The sequence below is a fragment of the Erpetoichthys calabaricus genome, chromosome 1 (genome assembly GCF_900747795.2).
Source record: "Erpetoichthys calabaricus chromosome 1, fErpCal1.3, whole genome shotgun sequence".
NCBI lineage: Eukaryota > Metazoa > Chordata > Cladistia > Polypteriformes > Polypteridae > Erpetoichthys > Erpetoichthys calabaricus.
The window spans coordinates 353932523-353946005 of record NC_041394.2 but is presented as its reverse complement, the minus strand read 5'-3'; the positions used below and the strand labels follow the sequence as shown (position 1 = coordinate 353946005).

At 42.6% G+C, this 13483-nt stretch overlaps 1 protein-coding gene across 1 annotated transcript in view; it reads right to left on the bottom strand.

The window, feature by feature from the left end:
- The window catches only part of LOC114668867 (gastrula zinc finger protein XlCGF57.1-like), a 148070-nt gene that overhangs the window by 87024 nt on the left and 47563 nt on the right, over positions 1-13483 (bottom strand). The window lies entirely within an intron of this gene.

Genomic DNA, 13483 nt, shown 5'->3' with positions numbered 1-13483 from the left:
GCTACAGGTAGAAGCAGTTCGTGTTAGCAAAGAATTTGGATTAAGGGATGCTTGCTGTTTAAATCTCAAGAGGTAGAATTCCAGCTTCTCCTGATGTCTGCCATCATTGTCCATCCATCCATTTTCCAACCCACTGAATCCGACCACAGGGTCACGGGGGTCTGCTGGAGCCAATCCCAGCCAACACAGGGCACAAGGCAGGAACCAATCCCGGGCAGGGTGCCAACCAACTGCAGGACACACACAAACACACCCACACACCAAGCACACACTAGGGCCAATTTAGAATCACTAATCCACCTAACCAGCATGTCTTTGGACAGTGGGAGGAAACCGGAGCCATTGTATCTTTTCTATTTGCAGTTTTGATTTAATTTTACTGACTAAATCATTTTTGCTTCCTAAAAAAAATCTGTAAAGCACCTTTTAATTGTATTTTATGTTAATAAGGGTCTGTAAAGTAAAGACTGGTTGTTGTCACACCCTATAGTGGCCTTTATGTTCCAGACTAATGCACCTATCTTTTACTCTTCACACTGTCTAAAAATGTTGCTGTTATCACTCTATCATGATCATTCTATGCTCCTGCCGTTCTAAAGTATTGCACTTTTACTTGCTTTATAGCCTTTACTTTATTACATACAATCAAATTCTATGAGGACTGTACTACGATTAGATGGTATGGCAGAAAATTGATATAGCTATTTTATTAACAGTGATTACGTTTGCATGTTATATCATGGTATAATCTACAATATTTGTACAGAACAGACGTTTCAGAACGAAATTCAGTTTCAGTGCTTTTGTTTGCCCGGTTTCATAGGTTAACCATGGGTACTTCTGCTTTCATGTTAATTTTCATAAGGACCATGGTAATCAACTGGAGTAATCCCAAAATGTTTTATTGTGCCAAAATTTAAATATGAACTGAACACAAACTAAATATTTAGTGCCCTTTTCTATGACACGTCTACCACATTTGCTGTATAGCCTCCACAGTAGAAAAGAGAAATGTATTCTCTACCAGGGCAGGTTTAATAGAACCCTTTTGAGTCAGTAATCGGGCAGGAGGAAGCCTGTCCATTGCATCTTTTATTTACTCTAAAGCAAATGTCGAAGAGGGAGCATTCATCACAGCATTCTGTTATAGAATGATCGACAAAAAAGTAAGGGCACAGGTCTGTTTTTTAAATGCCTTAATTTATGTAACACAGCTGAATTAATGCATCGATCTATTCTGATTGGTTCACTGGTTAGCACCCAAATGACTTCCTGATCATATGAGCGTCTTTTCCATCACACTGTTGTTGTTCTCGTATCTCTTAGACTGAACTGTTATCTTTGGAATCTCTGTGTATGAGACAACGGCAACAAGAACATGTATTTCTATAGCACGTTTTCATACAAATGGTGTAGTTCAAAGTGCTTTACAGGATTAAGAAAGAAACAAAGAAAAAATCTAAAAATAAGATTAGGTAATGCTAAGTAACAAAGAATAACGTACTTGGTTGGAGATAAAAACAAAATCTGCAGGGGTTCTGAGGCCACGAGACCACCTAGCCACCACTGGGCATTCTACCTAACATCAGTGACCTCAATCAGTCCTCAGGTTTTCAGGCTTCACGTGGTAGATTTAGACAATGATGGTCATGTGGACCTCTGGTCTTCAATCCATCAATGGAGGAACAGCATGGTGGTGGGGGTGCAGATCACCACCACAGAAAAAAACAGCAGAGAAAGTAGGGGTTAGTACAGATTGTGGAGCCATGGGGAAAAAAAGACCATGAAATGCATATCCAAAATATCAGGGTTACACTTAAATGAAGCTATGAGAAAGCCATTGTGAAATAAACGACTGGACACACAACAAAGGCTTGGGGCAGCCACCTGTATAGTTTCCCTAGCTGCAAAAGTCTTTTGGTTGAGTACAATATGTACAGGTTTGAGTCCAAAGTAGAATTGATTAGATATGAAGGATGATGGGTTTTTATAGTCTGTTTCCCGGAAGTGACGCCCTCGGGGTGGGGACAGGAAGGATTTCTCATATTTGGTCTGCTGAGAGAAAAGAGAGAGGTTTAGCACAAACTGCCGCCATCCAGCCTGGTGTGGGATTGGCGTTTTCTGGTCCCTTCGGTTGACTCCCAAGCGCACGTGTGTGACACCATGTTAAAATAATATCTACAGTGCATCCGGAAAGTATTCACAGCGCATCACTTTTTCCACATTTTGTTATGTTACAGCCTTATTCCAAAATGGATTAAATTCATTTTTTCCCCCACAGAATTCTACACACAACACCCCATAATGACAATGTGAAAAACGTTTACTTGAGATTTTTGCAAATTTATTAAAAATAAACAAATTGACAAAGCACATGTACATAAAGTATTCACAGCCTTTGCCGTGAAGCTCAAAATTGAGCTCAGGTGCATCCTGTTTCCCCTGATCATCCTTGAGATGTTTCTGCAGCTTCATTGGAGTCCACCTGTGGTAAATTCAGTTGATTGGACATGATTTGGAAAGGCACACGCCTGTCTATATAAGGTCCCACAGTTGACAGTTCATGTCAGAGCACAAACCAAGCATGAAGTCAAAGGAATTGTCTGTAGACCTCCGAGACAGGATTGTCTCGAGGCACAAATCTGGGGAAGGTTACAGAAAAATTTCTGCTGCTTTGAAGGTCCCAATGAACACAGTGGCCTCCATCATCTGTAAGTGGAAGAAGTTCGAAACCACCAGGACTCTTCTAGAGCTGGCTGGCCATCTAAACTGAGCGATCGGGGGAGAAGAGCCTTAGTCAGGGAGGTGACCAAGAACCCGATGGTCACTCTGTCAGAGCTCCAGAGGTCCTCTGTGGAGAGAGGAGAACCTTCCAGAAGGACAACCATCTCTGCAGCAATCCACCAATCAGGCCTGTATGGTAGAGTGGCCAGACGGAAGCCACTCCTTAGTAAAAGGCACATGGCACCCCGCCTGGAGTTTGCCAAAAGGCACCTGAAGGACTCTCGGACCATGAGAAAGAAAATTCTCTGGTCTGATGAGACAAAGATTGAACTCTTTGGTGTGAATGCCAGGCGTCACGTTTGGAGGAAACCAGGCACCGCTCATCACCAGGCCAATACCATCCCTAGAGTGAAGCATCGTGGTGGCAGCATCATGCTGTGGGGATGTTTTTCAGCGGCAGGAACTGGGAGACTAGTCAGGATAAAGGGAAAGATGACTACAGCAATGTACAGAGACATCCTGGATGAAAACCTGCTCCAGAGCGCTCTTGACCTCAGACTGGGGCGACGGTTCATCTTTCAGCAGGACAACGACCCTAAGCACACAGCCAAGATATCAAAGGAGTGGCTTCAGGACAACTCTGTGAATGTCCTTGAGTGGCCCAGCCAGAGCCCAGACTTGAATCTGATTGAACATCTCTGGAGAAATCTTAAAATGGCTGTGCACTGACACTTCCCATCCAACCTGATGGAGCTTTAGAGGTGCTGCAAAGAGGAATGGGTGAAACTGGCCAAGGATAGGTGTGCCAAGCTTGTGGCATCATAGTCAAAAAGACTTGAGGCTGGAATTGCTGCCAAAGGGGCATCAACAAAGTATTGAGCAATGGCTGTGAATACTTATGGACATGGGATTTCTCAGTTTTTTTATTTTTAATAAATTTGCAAAAACCTCAAGTAAACTTTTTTCATGTTGTCATTATGGGGTGTTGTGTGTAGAATTCTGAGGAAAAAAATGAATTGAATCCATTTTGGAATAAGGCTGTGACATAACAAAATGTGGAAAAAGTGATGCGTTGTGAATACTTTCCGGATGCACTGTATCTATTATATAAAAAAATCCTGAAACGAGATGAGACTTTTTAGCCTGGGACAAGACATGACTCAGGGAGACACTTTCATGTCCTGTGTGATACACATGCAAAGCAGGTTAGAGATTATGAAAGTACTACAATTTGAAAGTCTCAAAAAAGCTGATAGTAAAGATCGCTTTAGAGCAAACAAACAGAAATTTTTACTCGGTGCAATAACGAGATCGAATATATTGTTCGAATTTAAACTTGAAGTCGGAGACTTGTAGATCGTCTAATCCGTGTTACCATCACGGAAAAGTAGTGTTTCTTCCCAATGCAGAGGTGAATCTGCGAGAATTAAAAGATTTGTTGTTTGGTGAAAGTGAAATCCACATACGTGAGTGGCAGAGACTCAAAGTGACTGGCGTGTGAAGCGAGCAGGGGGAGAAAGTCCCTAATAATAATAATTTAATAATGTCTGTCCAGTCTTGTTGTTTACAGGACCCCGGCTGATCTCTTAATCATCTCCAGGCGTATTTTGTGTTTGACATCAACTTTTCTGGTAGTAGATTTACTTAACCCTATCAGTAGCTAGCTTCATAACATTTCTTAAACAAATGCTTGTATATTTCAATGGTCATTGCTGACCCAATTAATTAACTATTAATTAACTACTGTTACATCCTCTTGTGTTAAACATGAAACAAAATTGACAGTAAAAAAAAAAATAGAGAGATTTTTTCCAAGTTTCATTTGGTCCCCCAGCGATTAACAAGACTTTTTAATATTACTTTTCAAGATGACTTTGTGATCAACAAGCACATGTCCGTCTGCATTGCGTGAATCCTGCCTCAGCAGGGGCTATTAAACCAAGCCCTACAATCCAGGCCTACTAAAAGAAAGCTTTCACACTTGTCACTCTACTAAAAGGAAGTGAATTTGAGAGCATAAATTTCAATTTTCAACATCCTCCATCTACAGAAATCTATGTTGGTGAGCCACCACTCTGCCCAAAATAAATAAATAAAATTAAAAAAAGCAAGAAGGGGGAGAGGAACGAGGAACTTATCTGTGCCAGAATAATATGTCTTCCTACAGGAGAAGATGAGCAGGTGAAATATTAAATATTAGGCTTGCTATCATACATTATCACGTGTAATTACTGATGCTAACCTTCTATTTTTAACATTCGGTTACACAAAGATCTTTGTCTAGTAATTAAAACCAATCATAAACAAACCACTAATCACCCTGTTATCTGCTGAACCAATCATAATATTTGATTGTAGTAACAGATTTTATAAAAACCCTTTGATCCCATTATATGTTTTAAAGTGCATTGTTCTTCTGAACTGTGAACGTCCCTGATACTGAAGTAAACAGCTGACTGACTCAACTTGGAGACATCCTTCAATGTGCCGTCATGGTGGGGATGGACACAAATATTTAAAAGTGATGTAAAGAAGTTGACTGGATTTGCTTAAAATATTAGTTTAACATTTTTGTGGAAACAAAGCACGGCTATCTTCCGTTACACCAATACAAGCTGCTCCTGAAAGCATCAGAAAGAATAAGCCTCCATGCCATTGCCTTCAATGAGAAAAGATTAAAATGTTCCTAGCAAAACCAAAGTCCCCCAACCAGTTTCCCCAAATTTCACTAAACTACTCCTAATCCTACTGTCTTTTGCTCTGCTGAGGCAGTGGGAGATGTAAATGTCCGTCAGGGTGGGGAGAGGGCAGCCGATGATCTTCTGTGCTGCCTTTACTACTCTCTGAAGCCTCTCCCTGTCTGCCATGGTGCAGCTGCCCTACCATACTGTGATAGAATACATCAGCAGGCTCTCGACTGCACTGGTAGTCAGAAGATTGCCGGATCGAGTCCCGTAAATGCCAGAAGTGACTTTACTTTGTTGGGCCCTTAACCTGCTGTTGCTCTGTCCTGGGTATAACGTTAATCTGCATCCAGCCCTGCATGTAGGACACCCAACCTGCTGGGAAAAACCTGGGAGTCAGTGGCAGAATTGGCACTCCAGCCACCATAAATAAAACTCCCAGTGTTCCACTCCATCTGAACTGGTGTGGTGTCTGAGGTGTCACCCGTTGTGTGGCTGCACTCAGGTCCCGGGATTCTGAGTTGGTTTGTTGTGGTGGGTGCTGCAATGCGCTGTATCAGTGTCTGCTCCTAACCTCTCATCCTTAATTATTTATTAAACACAGTCCTGTGACCCTACTTAGATAAACATTCATCAACAGACTTCATAACACAATGCTGGCACCCCATGAACACCATATGTTTAGTCCAAGTAGTGAATACTGCTGACCACCAACTGTGGAAGATGGTCTTGTTCGAGTCTGTTGGACCTTCACTCCACTCCAACATTTGTTTTATGTACGATAATTTAATATGAAGAGTAGCTGTCTGCATGCTATCAGCTATCAGACATGGCATAAACCGTAACTGAGAGGGTGTTGTAAAATTAAATTCAAATGTATTTAAATAATAATAGTGCAGTTTTGATGGAATTCAATCCTATTCTTTCCACAGAGAGAGAAGCTATCGTTTACTGTAATCTCTAGATGGATGTGAAAGAGGAGACGTGTGAGGCCGATATGAAAATCATGGAAGAAAAGATCTCATATATTAAGGAGGAGCACTGTAAATGGGAGCCTGCCCACCCTAACCAAGGTAATCTCCACATTAAGGAAGAGGACTGTAAACTGGATTCAGTGAACATTAAAGAAGAAGTTGAAGAGAAGTTTATCAGCATTGAGACGCACAAACAAAGTGTGGAGAGTGTCCAGGAAATCGACCTTCATTACAGGTGTCAAGATGGAGCAGCGATGGGGCTGGTATCTCCTCAGAGCACACACTGCTCATCTTCAGGACTTTCTATCCATGTGAAGTCTGAATCGTTACAGTCTGACAGAAGGAGGAGCGAGGAAATATCATCATCAGTTAGAAGTCTGGATGATCAGCCACCATCTACAAGTACGTCTGGAGAGAGTAAGTATCAAATATGTGTAGGTTTGAGGATTGGGGTTATGGGCTTGAAAGGGAGTGGTCTTGTGCTTTTTATGAGAATATAAGAAATGTGGCTAAAAGTTTGAGTGTTCAAGGTGCCTTCGCCTTAATTTTTGCAGCTCCTCTTGTACTATAGTTGTAAATTTGTGTAAGTGCTCCGAGCCTGTCCTTGGTGTACAAAAGAACAGTTGCAGGAAAAAGACTGTGACCCCTTTGGCCGTTTATGGATTTCCGCATTAATTCCTCCAAACAGTGCGGTCTGATCTTCAGCTAAGTCACAGTAACAGACCATCACAATCCAGTAGCACACAAACAACTTGACTTCTTCTTGTCAGTTCTGAACACATTGCTTAAACATTGACAGTCTGCTGTCTGACCCCCTGTCTTTAATAACTGGTTGACCTCACTTTACCTCCCATGATCTACACTGTTTCATGTTGCTGTTGACTGTTTGGCTGACACTGCAATGAAGGCACTCAGAGACTTCAGAACAGACAGCAGAATTAGGCTTTATCATATGGCGCGCATACAGACTCACTTTAGATGGAACAATGGGCACCTTTTTGTTTTATCACAATTCTTATTATTTAAGCCATTATTCTTCCTCCTCTGACTTCTAGCATTCCACTGTTCTAGTCCTGCCTCTAATTGATTCCACTAATAATTCTTAGTTAAGGGGGCGTTGAGGCCTACTCTGTCTGTCTTATCTATTTGATAAGGAATATTCTTGCTTGCTACTATAATTTACAGCCAAAGAGTTCACATTCCCTCTCTAAGCGAGGGTCCCATCTTTCTCCAGCTCTCCTGCACTCCTAACCTTTGGCTTAATGAACTATTGGTGGTTTGTAGCTCATACAGAATAATAAAAATATGTCCACATAAGTCTTTTTAATCCTAATTCTTACCTGTTAATGCTTAGTAAAATAGATTGTCTGCTTTTCTCATATGCTTAATTCATTTCTAATACATAGGGATTACCAGTTTTAAGAATTCAATTATCTATATGGTCAGCCTTGAGTTTTTGCTCAATTCTTCCTTTCCACACTTTTTCAATTCCTTTATCTCTGGGATTCCTTAGATGATCAGCTGCCTTCAGGTTAGAGTACAGAATCTCTGTTTTTGTTGAGCTCTGGGCTCTGATCGGCCATTTCAGAATACCAGTGTCCTTCTCTTTAAGCCTTCTTGTTGTTTATTTCTTCTTTTGTTTCATCTGTTTGTCATGTTGGACCTCTCTAGTACTCTACCCTGATGTTCATCTGCCGGATTTCTTTATAACTTGTTGTATTCCCTTGATGACAGTAAGCTGTCCGTGCTATGAAGCAGCACAACATGGTGCTCCCCCTACAGGGTGGGGCATAAAGATCTCCCACATTTTGAAAGGGTATCAAAAATGAAAAGCATCTAAAAAAGAATTGTGTATACTTCTGAAAAGTACAGAAAATGACAGTTTTGTTTTAAAGGGTTTTAAAAATCCTATCAGACAAATGGCGACTGTCGTTGGCAATACATTGCTGAAGACATTCATAGAAGTTCTCCATCACTCTCCGGGTCATCTTGGGTGGAATGACGGTGATTTCCTGTCTGATCCTTTCCTTCCAGTCTTCATGAGATCAAGGGCAATGTTTGAAAACCTTTTCCTTTAGGTATCCCCCCCAAAGGAAAAAGTCAAATGGGATGAAACCTGGTGATCGTGCCGGCCACTCCATGTCTCCCTTTAAAGAGATCAAATGCCCAGGAAACATTTCCCGAGCAAACGTCATGCTGTATGAGCTGTGGCCCCGTCCTGTTGAATCCACACATGTTCTGTATCCACATAGTCCAGTTTGGGGCGGAGAAACGTCTTCAACATTTCAACATTCATTCAGAGGTCACAGTTACTGTTGCACCACCTTCCTCAAAAAAGTACGGGCCGATCACACCAAAGTCATTACACAAGGAGAGTGGACCAGTCGTCCATAGACTTCATGTGGATTATGTTCAGCCCAGTAGCAAATTTTGCTTGTTTACGGCTCCACTGATATGGAAGTGAGCCTCATCACTACTCAGAAGAACAGCTGCATCAGGAACCTGTTCAAGAATTTCCGCACTTAGGGCACTGTGGTTGGTATGGTCTCTCTCACTTAATTTTTGAGCCAACATCATTTTTTAAGGATGCAGTTTTAAAAGAGCATGCAGAATCCTCCTCACACTTTGACTTATCCCCAGTGCCATGGCATGCTTACGAGTGGAATGCCTTGGCAATTGCTGAATGGATGTTCTTACTGCTTCCACATTTTCTGGCGTTCAAACAGGTCCTAGGTCTGCCAGGTGAGTTTTCTTTTCAGGGTGGACCCAGTTGCCCGAAGGTTAGAAATCCATAGCAAAATCGTTTTCCGATCTGGTACAGATACATTTTTACAGAGCGTGAAACTTGTAGGGAACATTCTCTGCATTGCTATCACAGAATGGTTGTTCTCATAATACGCTTGAACAACAACAGCCCCGATGTTCACCAGTCCAACTCATGATGGGGACTGAAAACGCTAGATCCTAACCTACCGAATGAGACCTAGACCACCTCTCTACCCCCACTACAGCCCGCACAGTTCTCCCTCGAAATGTGGGAGATCTTTATGCCCCACCCTGTACCATTAGGTTTTGGTACTGGTGTGTAGCACTTCCATCCATCCATTTTCCAACCCGCTGAATCTGAACGCTCAGTCACGGGGGTCTGCTGGAGCCAATCCCAGCCAACACAGGGCACAAGGCAGGAACCAATCCTGGGCAGGGTGCCAACACACCGCAGGACACACACAAACACACCCACACACCAAGCACACACTAGGGCCAATTTAGAATCGCCAATCCACCTAACCTGCATGTCTTTGGACTGTGGGAGGAAACCGGAGTGCCCGGAGGAAACCCATGCAGACACGGGGAGAACATGCAAACTCCACGCAGGGTGGACCCGGGAAGCGAACCCAGGTCTCCTAACTGCGAGGCAGCAGCGCTACCCACTGTGCCACCGTGCCGCCCGTGTAGCACTTTCTTTTTTTATTTTTTATTTTATTTTTTTGAATTCCCCAAACATGATGCTGCTGTGTTTCTGCCAAAGTTAAACTTTTGTCTGTTGAATTCCTTTTTCCACTGAACATCATTCAATGTGGAGCAACAAAGTGGCCTGTTGAAAGCCTGGTACTTTAATGGTGTTTGCTTTGGTTTCCTGTGTTGTTTCTTTCCAATAACACCATTCCTGTTTATCCTTTGTGAAGTTTTAGAGATTTATGTTGTTTCTTTTCTGTTCCCCTCATGGTCCTCTTTCATTTCAGCACATTGTTCTTTGCACAGTGCCCACTCCAGTACTTAATTTTGTCCATTTGTAGATGGCTTATCATCTGGTGGACTGATGAACACTCCACCCTTACAGAATTCTTTTGTCCCCTTTTCAAACCTTTCCACAGAGATCTTCAGATATTTCATTGTCCATGTGAATGGGTCTTTCTTGAGAGGAACCGACTCTGTCAGTATCCATATCACCTCCAGTCTAATCTGGAAGGGTTTCTGGAAGGGTGCTCAGAGTGTGTGCCCAACAGCTCACCTTTTAATCTTCAACCTCTTCCTAGCCCAGGCAGTCATTCCGTCCTGCCTAAAATCAGCCACAATCGTACCAGTGCCGAAGAAGTCTCCCATCACAAGCCTAAATGATTTATCGCCTTGTGGTCCTCACACTGGTAATCATGAAATGCTTCGAGAGACTGGTTGTCCAGCACATCAAGGGCTATCTCCCTCAAGACTTCGAACCCTACCAATTCGCACATCGCGCAAATAGATCCACAGAAGACGCCATTGCTGTAGCTCTCCACTCTGTGCTGAGCCATCTGGAGCAGCAGCAGCAGAGCTACGTCTGGATGCTCTTTGTGGATTATAGCTCAGCTTTCAATACAATCATTCCTGACATTCTTGTCACCAAACTGGTCACTCTTAGCCTCCCCCCTCTCACATGTGTCTGGATAAAAGACTTTCTTACCAGCAGGCTCCAGACTGTTAGACTCGGCCCCCACCTCTCTTCCATTCGCATACTGAACACCGGTGCCCCGCAAGGCTGTGTGCTGAGCCACCATCTGTACTGTCTCTACACCCACGACTGCAGTCCGGCCCACAACAACCACCTTCTCGTCAAGTTTGCTGATGACACCACAGTGGTCGGACTCATCTCAAAGGGAGACGAGGCAGCTTACAGAGAGGAGGTCCTGAAGTTGGCAGCCTGGTGTTCAAAGAACAATCTGGCTCTGAACACAGGAAAAACCAAGGAGATCATTGTCGACTTCAGGAGGCACAGCACCGACTTAGCCCCCCTTTACATCAACGGCGAGTGTGTGGAGAGGGTCCATGCCTTTCGGTTTCTCGGCGTCCTTATCTCCGCACACATCTCCTGGACAGACAACATCACAGCAGTCATCAAGAAGACTCGGCAGCTGTTACACTTCTTGAGGGTCCTCAGAAAGCCCAACCTGGACTCCAACCTGCTACTGACCTTCTACCGCTCGCCCATCGAGAGCCTGCTGACGTACTGTATCACAGTATGGTACGGCAGCTACACCATGGCAGACAGGGAGAGGCTTCAGAGAGTAGTAAAGGCAGCACAGAAGATCATCGGCTGCCATCTCCCCACCCTGACGGACATTTACATCTCCCACTGCCTCAGCAGAGCAAAAAACACATCATCAAGAACAGTGACCACCCTGGCTCTGATCTGTTTGACCTGCTGCCCTCAGGGAGGTGCTACAGGTGCATCACAACAAGGACAAACAGACTCAAGAACAGTTTTTATCCCAAAAGCCATAACCATTCTAAACTCACACATGCAGTGACTACACAGTCTAACCCCCCCAACCCCTGGACTTCCTTCTATCCATCAACTGTGCATCAACTTTTTGCACCATTTGTTTTATTTATTTGTTGTGTTCTTCATATATGTCAGTACTGGATGAGCTGCTTTTAATCTCATTGTACATGTGTATAGTGACAATAAAAGGCATTCTATTCTATTCATTCTATTCTTTCTGTGGCTGTTTCAGCTATTTGTTCATACTGACAGCCCAATTGTTTGGTGTGTAATTGTGACCTAATTGAAGTGTTGTCATCAGGCGGACATGCAGCATTGTAGTGTCACAAAATCTTTCTTGCAACTGAAATTTTAAACTCCACCCAAATTCTACTAAAATATGTTTGCTAATCCATGTGGTTTGTACTGATGCCTGCATTTTCTTGCAGTTTCTGACATAATTGCTGTCTGGAGACCAATGCTGGACAACAGCAAATTTTAAAAACGCTCATGGAAGAAATCTAGCATTACTCGTGTCTCATAATCCATACATCAAGTCATTAAATTAAATTTGCATTTTTAAGTCACAATGTCTTTTAATCTGTCATATCCTTTTGTTGTTCTTCTTTTTTCGGCTGCTCATTTTTGTTAATGCTTACAATTGCGTATGCTGTGTTTAAATAGAAGGTGATGGTAAAATAGACAATAGAGCTCATCATTCTGATGCTCTGCCTCCCCCTTTTGTCTTGCCACTGACCAGCGATCAGATACAGACATGAGGTGTGTCGATCAATGCAAATGAAGGCCATCTGCCTAACTGAAGTGAGAGGAGCAATGCTTGTCAAAGCTCCAAGATGATGTCATTAGCAAGTGCAGTATAAACCTCAAGTGTGTGCCAGGCATTGTGGCTGCTTTTACATATAAGCTGATCATATTTCTGCTGGTCTTGTTGTAATGTTAGACTCCAGAGTGGCTTTTCTATATTGTGGCAGGCGTCAGTTGTAAATGGACTGCTCTCAAGACCTCAGTAATGGAGGTCACTTCAAGGAGTTCTGGCCAGTTGGTGCCTGTCATGACAGCAGGCCAACAAGTCGATAGAGGATGCCAAGGTTAAGTGAAACTGTCAAGATAAAAGAGACCTGCCATTTAATGTTAGTAGGAGAATCTTTTGATGTGACTAAAGTGAACCAACATATTAGAAGCTGCATGTCTTGGAGTAATGAAAACCTACAGGAACTTTGGAATACCAAGGCTTGTGTTAAAGGCAGAGTTAACTGGCTTTGTTCATTTTCCCTTTTTAATTCCGTGTATTTTTTCCAGTAGGGCTCTTCATTAAGTGCCGGTTTGCTGTGCTTCAACCTGAAAATGCTATGAGAGAAGTCATTAAACAGACATCCTTTACATATGTTTACACACACATTCGAGTAAATCACAGAAAAAACAGTACACTTTAGTTTGAATCCCATAAGTAAGTCATGGCAGTACTCTTCTGTTAATGTCGTATTGGAATTTATAATTGATTCCAGTGTGTCTAAATGCTGATTTCACCCGCCACTTCCCATTATAGCAGACCCAAATAACTGCACTGATTCTGTGTTTTCTTGTCTTCTAATTTTCTCTCAGACCACGGCACTTCTTATAGGTTTGTTCATTGAAAGTTACTTTGTTCGTTTCTCTGTTTTTCTGTGGTGATTAAATAAGCCATTTTGATATCAAATATCTGATTAATACTCTTCTCAGTTGGGTTTATTACACATGATCTGCTTAATTTACTATTTCACTTTCATGGCTCCAGTAATTGTCCTCATGTGGCGAGTAGTTGAATGTCTTTTTATGTCCTTAACTTAAATACTTGTGTGGAA